This window comes from Talpa occidentalis, unplaced genomic scaffold (genome assembly GCF_014898055.3).
Source record: "Talpa occidentalis isolate TD23 unplaced genomic scaffold, MPIMG_talOcc4v2.1 talOcc4.2, whole genome shotgun sequence".
NCBI classification, from domain to species: Eukaryota; Metazoa; Chordata; class Mammalia; order Eulipotyphla; family Talpidae; genus Talpa; species Talpa occidentalis.
Window position 1 is genome coordinate 135957564 of NW_023602073.1, and position 23539 is coordinate 135981102.

The 23539-nt window shown below is 38.7% G+C and overlaps 1 protein-coding gene across 22 annotated transcripts in view; it reads right to left on the reverse strand.

Moving 5' to 3' along the window:
* HIVEP2 (HIVEP zinc finger 2) overlaps positions 1-23539 on the reverse strand; it is a 186721-nt gene that overhangs the window by 100211 nt on the left and 62971 nt on the right. The window contains exon 4 of one of the 22 annotated variants that reach the window (XM_054697887.1): positions 11356-11444. The exons of 19 other annotated variants lie outside the window; for them this stretch is intronic. The gene's annotated coding sequence lies outside the window, so the exon portion shown is untranslated. Of the gene's footprint in view, positions 1-2222; positions 2367-10916; positions 11336-11355; positions 11445-23539 lie in introns of those variants that run through there. 2 more of the 22 variants (XM_054697894.1, XM_054697888.1) reach the window with 2 other exon arrangements.

Genomic DNA, 23539 nt, shown 5'->3' on the forward strand with positions numbered 1-23539 from the left:
GGAAAACAGCAGGTGGTTGATTCATATTTGTTCAGAACAAGTGCCCCTCCCCCTCTGTAGGCGCACCTCCACCTTTACCCTCCCATCTGCCTTCATCACAGTCATCCACCACACTGCACCTTGTTTATATCTGCCTTTTTCACAAGCCCAAAAACCCCTTAGGTGAAAACTGAGCTCTCCAAGGACCCAGCACATAACAGCACTCAATTAATATTTGTTGTACATTGAGAAATAAATCAGTTGTGATTCTCTACTTTGTGGTCGGGGGCATGGTAGAAGCAGATAAAGGAGGTAAATGCAGATTTCTGTCTATGATTTTTTTCTTTTCCCAATACTATAACTATCAATCACTGCAGGAAAAGTCTGTGGTATTCCCTCAGCCAACAGCAGAAGCTCAAAGGCAAAAGGCAGTAAGATTTAATTCATATAAATTTGTCAAAATAAAGACCTGAGGAAGGATTCTTTTTTAAGGAAGTAGGAAATAGAATGTCTATGACTGCTTTGCTAAGCAAAAAATTGAGGTGATGATCTTTGAAAGTTACTGAAAGGGAAGGCTTCTAACCAAAACCAAAATCTTCATTTGGATTAAACTTCATAATAATAATACATAATTATTATTTGTAATAATAATAATACAAATAATACATTATTTTCTCCTACAAATTCTCCTTTTAAAAGAAAGATAGAAATCCACCGAGACCTTCTAAATTTTTTTGAACTGTAAAAGAGATAAGAAAATCTTATACCACAACTCTACTCAATGTATGCGTGTTCATTCACATGATCGCTGCTAACATCAAGACGAACCAAGGGGATAAAAAGATATATGAACTCCTGATGTGAGGGGAATAAATTTATGGTCCTTATGTCTTTCAAGAATCAAAAAAATATACTTACATGCATGTTCATATCATAAAGTTTTAAAAGCTATCCACTACAATGACAGTAGACTTTATTCCCAACATATTATGCAATTTGTCAAATTAAGAAATACACTTTTTAAAAAGAAGTAAATCCTCTTTAATTCCTATGTGCTTTATTTAAGTATGGACAGAATAAGAGACAAATAGAAGTTAAGTCAACTCACATTTCTTTGAAGTCTTGGATTTACTTTCAAGGAAGTTGAAAATCTCCTTAGTCTAGGCATACATCAGATAAGGGAGTCACATTCCAACAAGTAACAAATGAAAGCAATCCAAACAGCATATTCAAATGCTGTAGTACATTTACAAAGGAAAATGTTGGTTCAGATACCAAAGCCTCTTGGCTTCTGAATATTCGGCTATAAACAAAATCATTGTTACACTGATTACTAAGCAGTCTTCATTACTAAGAAGTCTATCCCTATTTATCCAAGGAGGAACTGGAATGTACTTCCCCAGTATTAATATTCATGTGATTGACCAATAAGAAATTAATGATAACTAGATCAAACATAAATACTAGAAGCTGCTGTGAATTAACCACATTTTATAAATGAAAAACAAAGGAATGCATGTACCATGTAAACCAGATCTAATGCAAGAACATCCAATGAACTGTAAGAAGATATCAGCCCAAAGAAATAATGCTGTGTTTCGCAGATGTCCTTGTATAAAGTAGAATAGCAATGTACATATGACAGGAATTTTTAAAAGATACACACACATATTTTTTAGTAGGACTGATGCTAAGTATTTATTATTCAAAAAACAGAACATCGGCCCTCTTCGGTGGCGTAGAGGGTTGAACACAGTGCTCTATGAAGCTGTTCGCAGCCTCTACAGTGCGGGTTCAATTCCCATGGCACAGCAGCCCTCTCCTGCCTCACCCGCTGCTCCCCTCAGCAGTGTATTTCGTCACTGTACCTGTTCTGCTCCCCACTCTGTCTCTGGAGAATCCTCTTACCTTCCTGTGCCTCTGACCTGTACCCCAGCTCTTGTATAAATAAATAAATCTTTAAAAAAAAAATAGAAGAAATCAGAGGAGTTGTAATTAAAAAAAAAAAAAAAAACAGAAGATCCGATTTGGGCTTTCCTTCCAAATAAATGCCCTTGAAATTAGCCTTCTCTCTCTAAACAATTTAATGTCATCTTAGGTTCTAAATTGTCAATCTCACACTTTCAAATTATAAATAGATGAAGCTCAGTGGACGGAGCTTCTACTTAGAAAAGGATTCCACTTCAAAGTGAATGCCTAAGAAGAAATGGTAAGAAAGCAGACCAGACAGCGGGCAGCCTTACTGGAGATTGGAGCTGGTCCACCTGCAAGAGCAGATGCTTGTCCTGGACAGCTGCAGGAAGACAGGACAAATAGCTTGAGAGCTATCAATTTCTGTAATGATCAAAACCAACAAAACAATGAAACAGCATTCTGATTTTTATAAAGTTACTTGTGAACTTTTTTTTTTTTCAGAAATTTTTTTTTAAAAGATTTATTTTTTATTTATTTATTTATTTATTTATTTATTTATTTATTTATTTATACAAGCACTGGGTACAGTCAGAAGCGCGGGAGGGTGAGAGAATTCACCAGAGCCAGAGCGGGGAGCAGAGCAGGCAGAAGGACCGAAGTACACTGCTGAGGGGAGCAGCGGGTGTCAGGAGAGGTCTGCGCGCCATGTGGGACCCTCCTCCGGTGGCCGGGGAGCAGCCGGGGATCGAACCGTCGCCGCAGAGGCTGCGGGCAGCTTCGCAACACAGCGCTCAACCGCTGCGCCACCGGGGAGGCCCTTTTTTCAGAAAATTTTAAGTTTATAAACTGAAGGGTGTGACACTACTGCCCTGCACCCTCTAAGACTGTTATCTGTAATTTATACCTGAATCTTTCTGCCACCTTACATTCGCTTTTCCCACCCTATAAATCTCCACAACAGAGAAGTAATAATGCTAAGAACTGAAACATGTGTTTGACTAACATAATTATAAGAAAGAATGACAAAATGTTCTGTGCTAGATTCCAGGTGTGAACGACAAGTGTCCTTTCTTCCTTAATTTTTTACCACTTTCAATTGTCTTACAAAAAACATACAGAGGAATGGATTTGCTACCACAGCAAATGGTAAAAACAGATTTTGGTTATATGTTTCTTTAAATTTCCTGAAACAGCTCTATACATTATATACCACACATTTTATTTTATTTTATTTTATTTTAAGATTTATTTATTTATTTGTTTGTACATACAAGCACTGGGTACAGTCAGAAGCGCGGGAGGGTGAGAGAATTCACCAGAGCCAGAGCGGGGAGCAGAGCAGGCAGACGGACGAAGTACACTGCTGAGGGGAGCAGCGGGCGGCAGGAGAGGTCTGCGCGCGCCATGTGGGACCCTCCTCCGGTGGCCGGGGAGCAGCCGGGGATCAAACCGGCGCTGCAGAGGCTGCGGGCAGCTTTGCAACCCAGCGCTCAACCGCTGCGCCACCGGGGAGGCCCTATACCACACATTTTAATATGGATCCTCAAATAACAGAACTACATGTATAAATAAACTCTGAATGATAGTAGTTTGGGATTCTTTAATGTAAATCTTGAATACGAATCAATTTTTTTCTCAGTTTTGTCAATGTTTCTGAGATTAACACATAACTTTTTATTTTCAAACTTCAAATCTTTTTGAACATTATGAATCAATTTCATTACAAATGGCTACTAAGGGCCTCCCCAGTGGCGCAGCGGTTGAGCGCTGGGCTGTGAAGCTGCCCGCAGCCTCTGCAGCGCGGGTTAGATCCCCAGCCACCAGCAAGGGTCCCACATGGCGCGCAGACCTTTCCTGCAGTGCCCACTGCTCTCCTTAGCAGTGTACTTCATCAGTCTGCCTGTTCTGCTCCCCACTCTGGCTCTGGTGAATTCTCTCACCCTCTCGCACTTCTGACTGTACCCAGTGCTTGTATCAATAAATAAATAAATCTTAAAAAAAAAATGGCTACTAATAATTACTATGCATAAATATTCTAAAATATTTCTTTCCAAAGAATCAAAAACCATGTACAATATGTTACAAAATAATTCTAAACACAGTGCATGGCAAATATCATGTACTGTCTCAGGAATCCTATAGATGTAATTGAGTTCTCAGAAATTAAGAGGAAATATAATGAGTTTAGAAAATCTTCCCCAAAGAGATCAAACTCCATAGTAAATGTCATGCCAGATTTAAAGTATATGAAAAATATCAAATTAAGATTTTCACAATACTTCACATCTACCTTCATCTAACCATGTTTCAACAAATTGTATATTTTTTGGGTCCACTCTGAATTCATCTCCAAAACAGGTTCTAGGATTTTAGAAGGAATAAGATGCATCTTTCTACGGAAAAGCTCACATTTAAGGAATACTTATAGTTCACAGATATTTATTTAAATCCCATCCCCTTATTTTAAGTAGCTTTTGTTCCAATATAGAGAAATGCTTATGCAGCTAAAGACAAAGCTTGTATTAAAAGGATGTATATGTATTAGCAATTTTCTAATCAAATGTGCATGATATATATTTGCCATTTCCACTGCACAGACCACCCAGTAAGAAGCCAGGCTAGCTAAAAAGATGTCAGGGGCTGCCTTTATTTCCTCTGTGCTACCCATTTTGAAAATTTCACTCTTGTCTTTCTCTGTCCCTCAGTCCTGCAGCCTGGAGCTAGAAAGGGTTTCCACCAGCTCTCTCCTCCCACATTCCAGCCTACAGGAGTGTCAGCAGAAACCTCCAGGTTCTTTCAACCAAGAACTCCAGGTACAGCCTAGAAATCAGGAGTAGGAAAGACATTATCTTAAAATACAATTTTTCCCCCAGAGAAACTGACACCTAGGTATATAATCCCAGAATTTTTACTAAGACTATTTCAAGTATGTTACATATCACTCAGCTTCTGTGACTTAGCAAAGGAAAATAAACAGTATTCAAGAAACCTCTAAGTAGAGCTATCTTTTATGCAAATCGAGAAAAAAAAGAAACTGGAATCCTTACCCAGGACACTTGTTGAGCCAATGTGTTTTTGAGCACCTGGTAAGTCTAAATTACATGCATTTGCTATTAAATACCCCAGATTAATGTCTTTATTCTACTCTCTATTGTCTTTCCTTTTGTTTAGGGTTGTTTCTTTTCAGAATTACAACCATCAGTTCAATCCACATCCCAAAATAATTAAATGTAAAGAGGGAAAAACCACTGCACACAATCTGTCACTCACATGGATAATACCTGATTACATAATACAGTATTCTCCTTTTTCTGAAGACCCAAATCCCAGAAGAACAAAGTCAGGTAATTCTAGTACAAACTGCAATTACCTCCCAAGGTAACACTCATCCAAGCTATCAGTGCTCACCTCACATAACATAGACACATATGTGCTTAGAATTTACCATGGAAAAAAAGACTAGAAAAATAGTTTCCTCCAGCAAGAGTTTTACAATGGTCTAATGGGTTTTGATTTTTGTTGCTATGATTTTGCTACTCCTTAAAAAGAATATAAGTATCTTGACAGTCACTACCACATAAGGTAAACCAAATCTTCTATGAGTTACTCCAGGTAACTTGTTGCCAATTTTATAATTCAAGATAGAATTTGGCCTGCTATATATTACACTGAATTCAAATTTTATTTTCTATTATATTTCTAATTGCTTGTTTATTTAAGAGGAGGGATGGTGTGTGCATTAATACTGTCACAAGTATCACCAAAAAAAAGTTCTGCACAAAAGACATAAAGATCCTAATTTCATTAAAAATTTATCAAGGGTGGGGGAAAAATAAAATTAATCAAAAATGTTAGAGTTGTGCTACTAACTAGTGAGGGTCAAATGATTAAGCTGGAAAGAGCAGAAATGCAAAAACTTTTCTGATTAATACTACCATTAGTTTTCTCTTTTACTTGGTTAAATTAATACAGTGTTGCTTAATAAATGCATATGAACCTATCATCTCGCCAATCTTGTCGTTTAATTAGGTGATTGACTTCAGGCATACTATAAATTATAATGACAATTTAATTACTTCTTTAATGTGCACACTTAAAAGATTTATAAACAGGAATAGAACGGCCCAGTACATTGAAAAGAGGCATGCCAAATGAAACGAAGCCAACCCAGGATGATGACAGAGACAGACGATTTCTCTGCCATAGAGCTGAAGCAGAAGGGGTTTCGCACGCCTCAGTAAACAACTGCTCTCCTGCCCCAGGACGAGTTATGAACAGCTTAACCAGGCTTCTTTATAACCTTGACTGTCTTAATGAGGAAGGAGCTAGAACTCCTATATTTTATTACGCCAGCTGCTCCTCTGAGCCTTCCCCAGAAGGTCTCTTTCTGAGTGAAAAAAAAAAAAAAAAACAGGCTTTTGAGAGAGTCAGACCTTGGTTCAAATCCTCCCTGCGCCATTGGCCAGCTGTGACCTTGACAAAGTTATTGATAACTTCCCTGGGCCTTAGTTTCTTCATTTGTAAAGTGAGGAAGATACCTATTTTGCATGGCTGTGGCAAAATTAACCTAGATGGGACAGTGCATTACCTCTGCTAGAATCTTTGTTAAGTTATCGCTTCTCTTTTTGCCTCACTTTCATCATCTTTAAAGCGGAGATGATAACAATAACTGCTCAAAAGCTTGTTGGGGAATTAAGTGACTTGATCCCTAGGAGCACTGCTACCTGGCACCCTGTAAGTACTCAAGGAATGTCAGCTCTTAATGCACCAGCATAACCTTTGCCACACACCTCTTCCCCAGTCCCCAGTCCCACAGTCAACAGTTCCAGAAATTCCAGCTCTGCTGTGAAGCTTTCTTTTAGAAGCCGGTAAGAGCTAACCCTGTTTATTACTTCTGTGTCCTGTGCATGTGTGAAACCTACTGAAGAGCCTCTTTATATTTCCAGGAGACAAGGCTTTAGGAGATTTTCTTCATAAGGTACCCATAGTCTCATGAATTTGCATATGCCATCAGTAAAACATGGATAATCCCAAAAGCAATATCTATTTTGATGTTAATGATAATGAGGAGAACTCCAAGGAGGGGCACCAATATATAAAGCCCTGCAAAGGGCTTTCTTGTTATCTTTAAGCTAAGTTCTTCCCTGATTGATTTATCCCTATCAAGATTTAACTTTACCCCAACGGGATTAAAGGACCAGGAGACTCAGCCCAATATGGCTTAATTATCCCTTCCTAGCTGCTAAATAATATTTTCCTTCTCCCTTGAACTATTTTTATAAGAAAATAAAAAAGAAGATAAACTCAAACTAAATATTTTTTCACTTTATTTTATACATTTTATATCATTTTTCATTTTTGTACAATGTATGCATTTTCATCTTGGTTGTAGTCCCCACACAATTCCCACCCCCCTTGTTTTGATCCTACTCCCTCCTCCCACCCCTGTAGTGTGTCTCTGGTTTATTGTTGCTCATTGATTTTGATTTTTACTTTATTATAATTAGGTTTTTTTCCTGGTCCCTTATTTAGGTTTTCTAAATCCCTGCTACGCTATGAATGAGACCCAGACCATCGGTATTTTTCTTTTTCTTTCTGGCTTATTTCACTGAGCATGATCCCTTCCAGCTCCATCCATGTTGCTGCAAATGGCATAAGTTTATCTTTTTTGATTACTGAGTAGTATTCTATTGTGTAGATGTACCACATCTTCTTGATCCAGTCATCTATTTTTGGGCATTTTGAGGATCCATCCTTTTAATACAAGCTTAGCTATTGTATATAGTGCTGCTATAAACATAGGGGTGCAGGTGCCCTTTTGAATTAATGTTTCTGTGTCCTTTGGGTAAATACCTAGGAGTGGAATTGCTGGATCATATGGAACCTCCATCTTTTCAAGCTAAATATTTTTTTTTAAGTTTTATTTATTTATTTATTTGTTTATTTAATTTATTTATTTATGCAAGCACTGGGAACAGTCAGAAGCGCAGGAGGGTGAGAGAATTCACCAGAGCCAGAGTGGGGAGCAGAGCAGGCAGAAGGACCGAAGTGCACTGCTGAGGGGAGCAGCGGGCGGCAGGAGAGGTCTGCGCGCCATGTGGGACCCTCGCCCAGTGGCCGGGGAGCAGCCGGGAATCAAACCGGCTCTGCAGAGGCTGCGGGCAGCTTCGCAACCCAGCACTCAACCGATGTGCCACCGGGGAGGCCCTCAAGCTAAATATTTTTGATGGGAGTTTTCATTCTCTTCTTTGCCCCCATGGTAAGCTGGACAATGGGGGAAGTTCAGGAAAGATGAGAGCCAGGGGGTAATGAGCGCTCTTAGGCAAGGTTATATGGACCTCAGTGCCCCCGACAGCCAGGGAAGCAGGACATTGGCATTCTGCTAATAAGCAACTTAAGCAATTTATGCGTTTGCTCTAAATATTTAGTTTAATCCAAAAAACACTTAATTTGAAAGCATCAATGCCTGCTTCCATCAGAAAACAAACATTTTACTGATGCTATTATGCATTTTTGTCTTTTCTTAAACTTTGCATGCTATTAAGAATCAAGCTCTATGCAAACAACTCTACAATAAGGCTGCAGAAACTAAAGAATACTACACATTAATGAGCATTCCTTCGTGTAGAAGCCAGGCAATCATATATACTCAAGCAGTTTTTATCAACCATCAGTGGCATTTATCACTGTGGCATCCAATCTACTGTATATTTGGTCACAGATAAAACAAATATCTGGCTTGAACTGGCTTTTACAGGCCAGTTGTTATCACCTCAGACTGACTGTAACAGATAGGCTTTTGATGAACAAGTCCTGAACATACTATCTCTGATTCTCCCTCCACCCACTTCTGAGACTGTTTTGGTCAGCAACAGCTGCAGCTGATATATTACTCTACTTGTTTAAGAACAGGGCATAAATATAGAGATTAGATGATATGAAGCTGTGAAGACTGGATGTAGCTTTTATAAAGTTTTCCTGAGCTAGTGAGGAAAAAAAAAAAAGTGATGAAAGAATCTAATTTGTATGTGCCATTAGTTACTTAGAAAACATGTGGACAAATACATGTTTTAGTAATTAATACATTCATAGTAGAGTTAATACATTCAAATAGTAGACTAAGACAATAAAAATTCCACTAGTGTCCCATGTGAAATTCTTGCAATTTTGCTCTAGGTCATTTATTTTTGTATATGTTCTTATTTTTTTCATTAAAAAAATTGCCCAACAGTTTCAGCATTATCCATCTGAATAACCCAACATCAAGTGTTATATATTGTTGTTTTAAACTTCTAATCTGGCATAGATTAGCAACAAAAAGGAAACATATGCCTATAATCTTAAAACTAGAAAGACATCACATTGCAAGACTGCTGTGTCAGTGATTTCCGTTTTCAAGAGTTACACAATGCTTAAACAATAGTTGTCCTACTGAGCCACAGGTCACTTAACCTCACAGTGTGGCTGATGATTGATGAAGGGTCAAGAGGGGAGCAGACTTTGGGTGCACAACACTTCAATCCTTTATCAAAGATGGCAAGAGGCCACGTACTACGATAACGGAACAAATACTTCCTTTGGCCATACAGTAAATTCTTTCCTCTGATTGGCTAAGGCTTCAGTCCATGATTCACACAAATAAAAATATCCCCTATCTTTAGCAAAACACATTTTAAAAAGCAGTGACTTAGTTCCGGGGCTAAGTGAAATGTGTGCACCCCTAAGCTAGGGGTATGGCCTCCTTCTGCTAAAACATCCACCACAAATTCCATGAAGAGGCTTCTGAAACCTACCTCCGGCACCTCTCACACAACATTCCCATCTGTGAAGGCAACTGAACTTTTCAGTATATGCATGAGGAACATGGAGAATGTTTAAATCAGAGAACATTTACTATATGGCAAATGATACTATCATTTCCATATATTGCAAGCATTTTTGAAAGCACTACCAAGTCATTGTTATAAATAATTCAAAATCAAAGGGATAGATCTAGCTGGAGAGGAAATAAGTACATAAACTATTAACTCAAATGTTTGGAATTCTGGCTAATTGGATTTGTTATGGTAACAGTTCATCAGAAAACATTTTAACCCGCCTAACTGAAAAATCTTATGTTTTCATAATTTACAAGTAAAATTTCTCTAGAAATATATATTTTCTCCTTCTTAATATAATTCTGAATAACTATGCAAAATTATAGAATAATAGAGATTAAAGTGGGGTCAAATACTTAAAAATCCTAGATCAATGTTTCTCAACCAGAGATGATTTTGTTTCCCACTAATGGATGTAAAATGTCTGGAGATATTTTTGACTATCAAGAAGGGACCCAGGGACTATGGGTATCTACTGGCTAGCAGCTAAAACAGCTCTCCACAACCAAAAATTATCCAGACTTAAATGTCAACAGCACTATGCTAGAGATAGCCAGACTGCTATGTTGCTTTAAAAAAAAAACAACAACAAAAGGGACTGTTATCTACCTCTTCTCTGAACAATAAAGTGCATATGGATCACAAAAAAGTTTGTATTATGGCTGATCAAACTTTTAATGCATAAAAAATTTATTTATCTGGCAAACATACTGTTCCAACTGAATAGAAATTTCTTCCTCAGAGTATAAATATCTGATAAAAATAATGCATTTAAATATTACACTAAAAATAATGCATTTAAATAAATACTTAAACTACTGAAAATATTAAAAATTTCAATAAAAGACAAAAACCTTTACTCATGCATGGAATAATTCTTCCCATTTTAAAATTTTTTCTCAATATTTGTTAAATTCTGAAGCACTGCAGTGAATTTTCTCTTATCACATGATTGTTAATATGGCAACCATAATAAAGAGAAAATCAAACTTTTCAATCTGTTTAATCTTAGAATAAAACAAACAAAAACCCCAAACTATAAAATAAAACAAGTCAGCATTTTATAACATACACCTAACTTATAATCAGAAGACCTAGTTCAACAAAACTAAGTGTTAGATTGCTTAGATTAGTAATTCTACTTACTAACTTCAAGTTTATCAACACAGTCCCCCAAAATGGCTTGGGTCAGGGTCTTCACACTACTAAACTTGTATCGTCTGTGTCCAACCACTGAAGATTTTCTCATTACCCTCCTTCCTAGCAAAAAGGAAAGACTGACCATTTCTCCCAGAGAACACTGATCCAAAATGGCTTCAGAGAGACACAATTCAGTCTTCACTCAAAGCCCAGGAAAGCTGGGGACACTTAAAACCTTCAGCAGCATGGTCAGGACCAGCCCTGAACAGCTGTGAACTGATGCTCTGAGTGACTCAGAGGGAGGTTCCCAATCCTACCCCCGACTCCCCAGGGTCTGCAGCAGCACATAAACCTCTGCTCCTTTGGAATTCAGCCAACGTTATTATAAATATGACCATTTTTAAATAGCAGTCAAGGACTAGTGTATTGGAAGAAAGAGAATTACTCTCCAAGTCCAGGTGGTCTGCTTCTCTGACGTCACAGCCACGTGCCTGTGAGCAGCCATTGAGTAGGTCCAAGGCACAATTCCTGTATCTGTAAATAAGGGTTGTTGTGAGGATTGCATGAAACATACCTACAAAGAAGGGCATTATAAACTTCAAGCACTATGGCACACATGAGTTTGCCCTATCCCTTTCTAAATAGGGATAGTACAGAGCCCAGCATCTCTAACTGCCCCCCTGCTTCCTTCTGTTCTCTGCAAACAACCCACCCTGCTCCTTTCTCTTCCCTCAGGAAAGGCATCACCAAGCCTAACCAAAGTCCACCAAGCAGAACCTAAATCAGAAGAAGAGATATACAAGGTGCATTCATCTCTTTAACATAGAACTGTATTCCCTCCTTTCATCTGTATTTCCTCCTTTAATCTAAAAATGCTCCAGCTGCATTATTTCATTTAAGCTTCAAAATCATCCCAATGTGTAATAATAACCCCTAGTTTGCAGTTTAGAAAACTGAGGCACAAAGAGATTAAAAGCTTACCCAGAGTCCACTCTCTAAATGACCACCAAAAACAGTCTTCCCCTTTAAAAGTAAAGTTGTTTAAAACAACACCAGCATTTTTTTTTTTTAAGCAATGCTTACAGTGGGCAAATGGCCAAACAATGCACAAAAATATACCACACAATATATATATATACTGTGTCATTTTCCTTCTTATATCTCCCCATCATTTTCTCCTGACAATCATAGTGATGACATTGATAATAAGACTGGAGAAATAACTTTTTGCCCAAGATAGGATCCCATCGGCAAACCAAGTTTTCTTAGACTCAAGTAGAAAGTAACTACTCTGCTGAGATATTTATCTCCATTAAGAATATCATCTGGGGCCTTCCCGGTGGCGAGGCGGTTGAACGCTGGTTTGCGAAGCTGCCCGCAGCCTCTGCAGCACCGGTTCAATCCCCAGCTGCTCCCCGGCCACTAGAGGATGGTCCTGCATGGCACACAGACCTCTCCTGCCGCCCGCTCTCCCCTCAGCAGTGTACTTCGGTCCCTCTGCCTGCTCTGCTCCCTGCTCTGGCTCTGGTGAATTCTCTCACCCTCCCGCGCTTCTGACTGTACCCAGTGCTTGCATAAATCAATCAATCAATCAGTCAATCAATCAATCAATCAATCATTAAATCCTTAAAAAAAAAAAAAGAATATCATCCGTTGGGGCCTCCCTTGTAGCACAAGGGGTTAAGACACAACCTCTGAAGCTGTTCGCAGCCTCTGCAGCACAAGTTCGATTCCTGGCCCCCGCTGGCCAGGGAGTAACACACATGGCACAGCAGACCTCTCCTGACTCGCCCTCTGCTCCCCTCAGCAGTGTATTTCAGTCAATCCACCTGTTCTGTTCCCCACTCTGTCTCTGGTGAATCCTCTCACCCCCCCCCCCCCCGCCACACCTCTGGCCTGTACTCCAGGTTTTATATGCATAAATAAATAAATCTTAAAAAAAACAAAGAATATCATCTGTTACTATTAGTATATTTGGCAGGATAATGCCAAGCATTGAATTCATGGAAATAATAATAATAATAATAATAATAATGCATACTTATATTTCAGCTAACAGAATGCTTCTATGTACATTATCTCATTAGATTTGTGTCATCCAGTCATGAAGAGAGAAATTTTACAAGTACTAAAAAGAAAATGGCAAGCCAAAATGTCAAAATAACCAGGGAGAGAACTAGTTTTTTTAATTCTCAAGGTTCTTGTTTGTGGACAAAAATGCTTTAAAACATAATTGTCTACATTTTTATGTTATAAATAATATCCTAAAAATGCATAATTCACCTTCTGGAACACATCCCGTGAGCAGATACGAAAACTAAAATCACAGAACTACATACTCAAAAAAGTGCAATTACAAATGTTTGCATGAACACACTATTTGTCCCCTCCATTTTCATCTTTTATCCCCCAATTTCTACTACTCCTTGAAGGCAGCTACATATGACTTGTTTCTGCCTGTCACCCCCTAACATAAGACTTGCACATAAGACTTGAAGTAAGGTACAGATTGGTCCATTGATAAAAATTAGGCTATCAACCTATTCTCATAAAAGAAATAGTCTGAAAAACATATATGGTAGAAAACACACAGCACAGTAACGCTAACCTCAGAGGAAATGCAACTTGAAGCAAAAGCGGATGGCAGTTAATGACACTGCAACAAAAATGCTCCTTTCGAGTTTGACAGCTCCCAGTCATTCAGGCCCACAGAGCACACAGGGAGCAGTCCTCTAAAAGACTGTGGTATCTTCTGAATCACTGCCATTACCCGAGAAAACCCCAGGAAGTGGTTTGATTGAGTAGCTGGACCAGTGCGTAGGTATCAGCTGATGTCTCTCACACATACACACAAGTGGTAACAATGGGGACATTGTGAAATCAGGAATAGCCTTCCCTTATCTTCAGTAGTTCGGAAAATCATTTCTAACCTGGTGAGTATATAACTTGGGGACAAGTCAAATGGTTAATAATTCACTAAGAGTTTAGTAATTAATCTAATTTAGACCAAGTTCCATCGGATCTGCGTAACATAAGGATGTCCGAAGTCTGGAACATCAAGTCTTCAGAAGCACTTCCGAAAAGCAGCAATCTTTCTGAAACAGCTATGACCAGCCAAGAACAAGGACTAAGTGCTGGCAGCTGCTGGCAAAAACTAACCTAATGGGCAATGATTTCATAAAATCTGTCAGACTCAGTTTACTTTAAAATACAAATCAATGCCATTGATTTCACTTGGTGAAACACCAGATGCTGAAGAGTCTAGGGGGTCGGGAGCCAGCAAGCTCCCCAGGAAGAAAAAGTCATAGCATCAGTCTTCATTGAAACAGCACTCATGTGCTTACCTAAAAACAAAAGGAATATGCCCATCATCCTATCCAACCTAAACTAAGGAGAGACTAGGATCTTTGGCCACATAGACATCTGAATTTTCTACGGGCCCTATCCTTAAAATTGAAGTGAGGCTTATTCATGACCAACTTTGAGAACTTAGGAGAGATTTCATGAAGTATTAGGTTTCTTAACAGTTCATAAATTTCCCATTTGACATTTTTCAGGAACTGTACTACTAATGGTTCCTCCCTTTTTTGATTGAGGCACCCTGAACTCACTGTTTCTCTATATCCCAATCTTAAAAATACCAATCTCCATAGGTACTTTCTTGGAAGAACCTAACAAGGTTACACCAGCAAGGCCAACCCCACAGCATGACATAGCAAAACTTTTTTTGACCAACACCACTCAGCTAAGACCCCACATGAGGCTGGTGCAGAGGAACACAGAAATAGATGCACCTGCCTTAAACACTCAGAAGCTATCCAGTGAGTACTCGCCCATGCAAAATGTCAGCAACCTTTGGGGAAATCTTTTGCATCTATTCTCAGGGGAAAAAATGGCTATTTACCCCAAATGCAAACAAGATATTTATAGAAGCAGTCACTTTTTTCCAAAAGAAATGGATGCCTTGAAAACAAACTGTGTATGCAAAACAACAAATTCTGGGATAGACTGGGAATTAATCCAATCCCAAGGCATTATTAGAATGACAATACTATTCACAACAATTGATGTATACAATGATTACCATGGGTTGACTAAGTGCCTTTTATATTACTAAAATATCTTTTAAAAAACTGTAAGTATAGTTGGCTGAACTCTTTGAAAATAGTTAGTTCATGAATAGAATATACTCTTAATGTTCAGCACACATTTCTCAGCCACTCTGGTTTAAGAGAAATATGTTGAATTAAGTATGATCATATAACATTAGGTTAACACATGGAGTAAAGAAAGAAGCCTCAATTCTTCTCCATACTAGCACTTCCTGTCCTAGTCCATGGAAATTTTAAGCACAACCTCTAAAAGGATGATAATAAATCAACATATTTATAAAAAGAATAGATGAGGTGTTCCCTTCTTCCGGAATATTTATAAAGTTGGTCAATAATTCATCTACTTGTGTAAGGAATGAGGAACACCCTTCTAAAATACTGAATTTTCAGGGATCTGACCAAGAATAAAATGGAAAAGAAAAAGAAAAAGAAAATACATTTGCACCAATCCCTGAGCGTTCAGCATGACTTTTGCTTGGAACAGGAGCACATACTGTACTTAAATTTACCCACTACAAACGGTCCCCCTCCACTCAGCCATTGCTATTAAAAGAACCAAGCTGTTCTGAAGATAAGCAGGAAGAGGATATTCAAAATGTGTAGGCGGGATATTTTCATAGAGCTTCTCTAAATTCCAAATACTTGAACAAACCAAACCAAATTAAAAACCTAATTCAAACTTTAACCTGAGTTAATAATATAAACAATGCCCATGTTTTTCAACCATCTTTTTTCAACTATCTATGAAGATATTTTTATTGAAATTCCTTTGCTAAGTTTGTTTATAATGTTTACAAGCTACCACATCATCATAAATCAAAATTTTCATTTTCGTATTTGTTTTCCTCCAGTTCAGTTTTAATAAAGATAGGCCTATTAGTTTGTCTTTCTTTTAATGGTTCAATATTAATTTCTCATTTTTATTTTTATGTTGGGGTTACATTTTTGCTCTTTATATGTGCACATGTTCAACTCACCCTCCATCAAACCTCCTGCACCTGTCCCCCCTCTTCTTGCCACCCTACTCTCTCCTCCCTGTCCCCTGTTTCCTCTGGTAACCATTAAATTTTTCACTGAGTGAAAAAGATTTATTCCTCCTGTATTTTGCCCATGTATATTCTTTGGGTTATTTATATTCCATAGATGAGTGAATAACCTAAAGAATAGTTATTTTTAAAGCAAACCATTATTTGCCCCCATGTAAATTAGTTAAAAAATGCAGCATTCTTATTACTCTGAAATCAATGTTTTCAGAAGACAGCTTGTCCCGATTACTGAATTTTAAGGCATCTTCTGAGGGTGTCCTTATATGCTAGACCATAATAGCTATGGGGGAGTTTCAGAAGATGTAACTATAAATCATAACCCCCAGCTTAGGAGCTAGCCATTTAGTAGAACAGTCAAGACAAGGATACAATACAGAAAACAGTTATCTTCCCCTCTGAGGGGTACAGACAAAGGACAAGGAAGTCCCGAAGGAATGTGGCTAGCATGGAAAAGAAGGAAGAACACTAGGGAGGGAAGAGAGTGAGCAAAGAACTGAAGCCTGTTAGCATGGGCCCTTTATAGAACACTAAGGTGGCCAACTGCACTGGGTCATAGGGCCACAGATGGGATAAAAAATGGTCTAGCAGGACAGGTTCAGAGGTCACCTGTCCTAACACCTTTGCTTTACAGATAAGTAGACTAGGTTCAAGATGCCTAATAAATTAACAAATACCTTGAGGTGCCTGGTATGCCCTGTTAACTCCACTAGGCACTGAGATAACAGAGGTGCACTAGGTCATGACCTCAGCCATTGCCTAACGGGGGAGTGATGGCAAAAGATGGCAAGAAAACCCACATAAACAATGAATTGATCATTTTCAGTTCTGGGGGAGGAGGGGAGGAAACTGCTCAAACTTGGGTCACAGATGGCCTGTCCAAAGAGGTGACATTTAATGTGAGACTTGAATAAGGAGAAGGAACCATACCTGACAAGATACAGGTTAAGAGCATCCCAAGCAGGAAAAACAGTAAATACAAATGCCAAGATAGGAAGCACTTAGCAAGTTCAAGGAACAGAATGAAGGTCAATATTGCTGGAGGCTAAGAGCGAACAGGGAGTATGGAAGTTGCTCTGTGAGAGGCAAAACTCTGCAGTCATGGTGAGTAGTTCAGATTTAATTCTAAGGCTAATGAAAATCTATTGGAGATTCTTTAGCCAGGCACTGTGTTATATAATTCATGCTTAATAACTTAATAAGCTACTCTGTGGACAGGGGGTCAAGAAAACTAATTAAGAGTGTTTGCTAATGGACTAGGCCAGACACTGGTGGCTTGGGATGAGGCTATGACAGAAGAGACAGTAAAAAGAACTCTCAATCAACACTCACTTTGAGGAGGAAGTCAAGAATTTACTGAACTGAATGTGACACCAGAGGGAAGAAGAGGAATCATGGGTAAATTGGGGTATTTGGGCTTGAACAATGGGGGACATTTGGTTCTAGTTACTGAATGAGGAGGGTAGATAAGGGGACAGAGTTGTAGCAGTGACACATTGACAGTTCTCCTCTGGTTATCTTAACTTTGATATATCCATATGACAGCTACATTCATATATTGAGGAAGTGTTTGACTTGAGAATTTAGGGGAAGATTCATTCATGGAGATAAAACTTTCAAATGGATGATATTTATGACCAATGCTAGAGTTACGGTAAAGATCAGAAGACTCCAGAACAGAGCCTTAGAAGACCATGACACTTAGAGGAAGACCAGAAAAGGAGATTGAGAAGGCAAAGTGGGAGAAAAGTTTCACAAGTCTAGTTCATGGAAGCCTGGGAGATGAAAACATTGCATTTAGCAAGGGGAGATGGTTCACTGTTGCAAATCTGCTGAAGTTGAAAATATTAATTCAAAGAATAATCACGGGCTTGGGCAAAATGTATGGGAGGTGAGGACCTTGAAATTGTTACTAAAAGTACATAAATCTAAGGAATGCTGATGAACAGTGACATTTCCAGATCAGGCAACTTAAAAGGATTCCACTTCCTGTGCTTTTTTTTTTTTTTTTTTTGGATTCTAAACTGCCTATCACCTTGTGGACAGTAAGATCCCCTACAGAATTCTGAGCAGAGGAGTGCTGAAACAGAGCTGCTGTAAAGTTAACCTGATAGTAGTATACAAGATCCATTCACAGTGGAAGATGACATGTCTACAACTACCAGGGAAGGAAAACCTGCATGAGTGGGGACAGGGAAGATGAATGGGCCACAGTGGCAGCTCTGAAGGGCACATGGAACCATAGCCAAGGTAGAAAGGGCCTTAAGCTGAGTGCCACTAACACCAAAAGTCATTCAACATGGCAGGATAAAATAATGTGGTGAAATACAAGAAGACTGAGTGCTTTTGAAAAATTCTATTAGACAATAGGTCATATGACATCACTATCTTAAAAAATGTCAGAAGCATATATTAAAAAAAGATCAACTTTCCATATTTCCCTTTTCTTTGTTATCACATTATAGGTAGCTTCCATTTATTATTGTTAATATTTGAATAAAAAATAAGTTAATCTTCCTATCTTTTACCTTTGGTACTAGCCAGTATACGTACTAACAAGCTTGTAAGGTACATATCTAATTATTTTAATTAAAACATAAAAGACATTAGAAATTAAGCTATGTGTATCTCTGCCTTCTGTGGAAGGAGAAATGCATCATTACCAAGGGCTGGAAAACAATGTGGAATATATATATTGTAATGGTTAAAATGGAGGTGGGGCTCCACAGGTAAGGTGAGGCCGTGTTATGGTAGAAAGCACCTTGCACTCGAACTCAGAAAACCTTGTTTCTAGTTTTGACTGACATTCCTGTGCTATATGGCCCTAACACTGTCATTTAAGCCCTCTGGTCTCTACTATGTCAGTTATAAGGATATATATATATATATTATATATATATATATATATATATATATATATTACAAAAAAGGATTGTTCTTTCTTAACTTTTCTCACTAGAAAAATACACCCCTTCATCATGGATACCCGTCTTAAAGGATACAAGGACACAATTTCCAAACAGATATTGGGAGTTTTGTGTGTGTGGTTTAAAGTAGAGCCCACAAGGCAAATGGCACACTTGCAAAATATCATTTAACTAGTCCTCATGCCCCTATTTCCTTCATCGATTTTTATAGGAGTGGAGGCTATTTTTGATACTCTAGACAATCCTCAGGCATAATTTTTTTTACAGCATTTAAATTTCTGATGCAGCAAATTGTCTTCAAAAACTCTATCAAAATCCAAATGACATTGGCTTCAGTACAATGAGAAAATGATGGAAACAGAGGGTACTCTAAAATCCTGCTAACACAGACTAATTAATCCTTGCATTGTTAACAAATGTCCCTGATTTTAACTTGCAGTTAAAGCACAGCTGTACATTCTTCCATAGAATATCTTCTAAACTATTCTTGACTAAATGGTAACAAATCTATACAGTCATTGATGTAACAAATGAGAAATACATTTGGAATATTTTCAGACCATTAATTTCTCTAGGTGAAAATTCAAGGCATGTTTCAGAGGCACCGTTTTTGGAGAGAGAGGAGTGGAAGGAGGAAGTCCTGTCAGAAGTCAAAAGTCATCCAGTATGCCCAGGCAAACTCAGTGAGAACCATCTCCGAGTTCTGTATGAGACAAGCAGGCACTAAGGATGAAATCAGCAAAGTACAGAATGTTTTCTGTTCCTACCCAGATGTCCTGGCAGGAGACAGATTTTTCCCAATCTAAGGGAAAATCAGCCAGGATTTTCCTGGCTGAAACTGTTGTTTCAGTCAACAACTCTGGATCACAACTTCTGAGCCGGGATAGAATCAGATGCTAAATGGCTTCTTAGACCAAAGGCACATCACCTTATTATCCCAATTACAGAAATTACATGATTAAAATGGAGGTGGAGCTCCACAGGTAAGGTGAGGCTGTGTTATGGTAGAAAGCACCTTGCACTTGAACTCAGATAACCTTGTTTCTAAGTTCTGACTGACATTCACGTGCCGTCATTTAAGCCCTCGTCCCTACTATGTCAGTTATGAACTTAGGAAGCAAACAAATTCTGTTCTATCCACCATATGGGCTTTGTAAAGAACTCAGACTATGTGTATATATACACATTATATATAAATAATTGGTAAATTATGAAGTCTTGTGAAAAATGTAGGCTTTTCACTTGTCTACCTTTTAACCTGAAGGCAATGGGTAATCAGCAAAAGCTTTAGATTCCTGTAGAAACCTGTAACAAATGGCATTTTAACAAAAAACAACTTGCAGTGGAATGGGAAATCAATCACAAGTAGAATCAGGAAGCCTGTCTAAAAGATTGTATCAGACTATGGGGATGTGGCAGAATCTTTCTAGGATAGCAGTAGTGAAACACCAATAGGGGGTTTTTAAAATTTTTTAGGAAGAACATGGGTGTCAAATACAAGGGATAATAAAACACTAGAAATGAACTACTATTAGAACCAACTTAGTCACTCCACCATTTGAGCTCTCCACTAAATGCAAATGTCACATCAGCTATTTGGACCTTCTCATGCTCATCTACCTGAAACCCAGATCTCCACTTACTAATGCAAGACTCCTTTTTTGAAGTGTTTTACACTTCCTCACAGCTATTGAAGAGGCTCTTTGCCCTCACATTGACTTCTGGTCCCATCATCTTACCCTTCTCGGGCCATCTGACCTGAATTGCTTCAGCAACCGTGGACCAACTACTCAGACATTCCAGTAATACCCTCACCAGCCTCACCAATTTCTTGTGCTCATAGTCCTCCAGCTATCCCTCCACGCCCTTTTCCAAACATGGCTCACCCTCCAGGCTGCCTTCTCTGCATCCTAGCGTTTCCCATAATGCCACCGGTGCTGAGATCTCTCACTTCCAGGGAACTCTTGGAGGACAAGTATCTGTCTGGTTCACTATTACATCCTTGGAAGCTAGCTTAGGATGTGGAATTTAGAATATCATTAATTTTATAGAATGGCTGAAACTGATCACCAAAAACTAAGATCCATCTCAACTATGACGGCACATCACCTGACCCCCACCTACCCTCTTGCTGCTCCATTTTATTAGATTCTACTTTTTTTTCTGTCTCCCAAATAAATATATTTTCCCCAAAGTTGTAAATTCACTTCTCTTATATTTCCTTTTTGTTCTCTCCCCAGCTGAGAGCCAGGTCCCACCAACAAACATTGTGGAACATCAAGAAATTTCAGACAATTAGTCTCACTAGAAACCCAATTCAACACACTCGCTTAGATTTCCACAACTCTGCTCCAAGAGGTGAACCCTACTCCAGGAGCCGAAACCTCACCAAAAACCACAAGTGACTCCAATGAGAAGGAACAAAGGTCAGAGAGGAACTGGAACCTCCCAGTGGGGACAGCAGAGCCTCAAGTTGGACTGACAGGCAAGCCTTTGCCACCAGTCACCAACATGCCCTACATTAGTGACAAAGAAGCCTCTTTACTCAGGGATCATTATTTGTCTTTAAGAGCCCAGGTTCTCTGAGGCCTGAGAGTTTTACACCTTGAATGGCATTGGGTGGCCTTTCCTTAAGACAGTCTCCAGGTGAAAGAGAAAGGTTTGCTGGAGCACCTGACCCATAAATTCTGACCCATTCTGCTGAGACCCTAGTCCACACCTGCCCCTTTAGCCTACATACTTTGACTCCAATTAAATCTACAGGCAAAGTCCAGCCTGCAACTGGGCTCTATAGTGATTCCTCCCACCCATCAAGGCCCAGACATGACTGAGGGGCATAATCATAACCACAGTTTTCTCACACCTGATGTCCTGATGTAGACACAGCAGTCATAAAAACCAAATTTCTATTCACCCTAAAGGTTTTTCTTTCTTTTCTCCATTTTTGAGACCTCCCTTTCCTTGAGTCACTGGGACTCAAACTTTAGTCATCTTTGCTGCCTCAAGTGCTGAGCTGGGATGAAGTAAGGGCACACCCCGTCTCCTCCCTACACTAGACTCAGGTTTCATGAGGGCAGAGGTTTTCACTAATGCTTTATTTTGAAAAGGCATAGATCATTTCCCACGATTGGTACTATATATTCCTGGTCTTTTTTAAACCTGTTCCCACAGGAGGAAGATAAATTCTTTATTGGACTATGTTATGTGTTCTTATGATTACCTCTCCACTCATAAAACTAACCTATATAACAGAATAAAACCATTTTCAATATGGCCTTACCTAGTTCACAGAGGAGTCTGGCTGTGATTTTATAGAAAATGAGGCACTTGTGGGCAATTAGTTATTTAAATATCTTTAAGCCTCCACGTCAAGATTTTTTTTTAATGTCCAGTAAAAAAAAAAAAAATCTAAAAGTGTGGAAAAGGGAACATTTTTTAAATGAAATTCTGAAGCAAGTGCATTCCAAGAAAATGAGTGTAAATGATAGAACGATCTGTTTGAGACATAGCAAAAATTCCCCTACACATATTCTTAGACAACATCCCCACCCAACCTCAGTTGTGAGGCAATTCGATAATATTGTCCAACTTCAGTAAAGTAGAGGTCCTCTGAGAAAAACTGTTGAACTTGAGTTCTGTCTTCAATATTTCAAGAGATGATCTCTGGTATTGTGTTTTCAGGAGAGTAAACCCATCCAGAGTTCTTTCTCTTATAGAAAATCTTCTCCCCCATTAAGTAAAAAGAGTGTAATGAAATATTTGCACTAGAATAAGTTTACCTAAGTTTACCTCCATCCACCGCTGTCTACACAGTCCTTAGTTTTTATCACTGGGCCCCCAGTCTCCTGCCCTATAAAAGTCCTTCCTGCTGTCACCATTCAATAGGATCTGCTGCCCTGTTGACTCCAAGTATGACGTCTTGTAGAAATCACACACTAGTCACCTCGTGGATCTACACATCAGTCACTGAGGGAATCTGACAGAGGGAAAATTAAGACAATGCATCCAAAACTGCAAACACAGCCCTAACTAAAGAGCAGAGTTTTGTTACCACGATCAGGCTGTCAACCAACTCTCTCCATCACGCTGACGAGGTGAGACCTTCCAGCTCCTATGAGGAGGCTTTGTCCATTAGCTGCAGTCAATTCCATGTGTAATTGTGAGTATAAAGCCTGTGAGTTTATGAGGGTCTATATATCTCATCTATAAAATAATGACAATGAAATACATAGCTTCCTAAAACTTTTATAATCATTAGGGAGAATTCACAAAACTAAGGAAAATGTCGATGTTATTACTGTACTAATTATATACATAAAACATGGAGGGGTTATTTACCAACTGAAGTATTTTTTTACCCTCCCAGAATGAGCTTTGTAAGTGGGTCATACAATTGTTCTTACACTGTCAATTAGGTACTATTCTAATTGTAGGTAATTTTGAGGATTTCTTTTTTTTTCCCTGATGTAATACTGGAGTAACATACCTATTAGAAGGTAAAATTAAGTGTCACATCAACTCTCTGTTTTAGATAAGTTGTTGGTGAT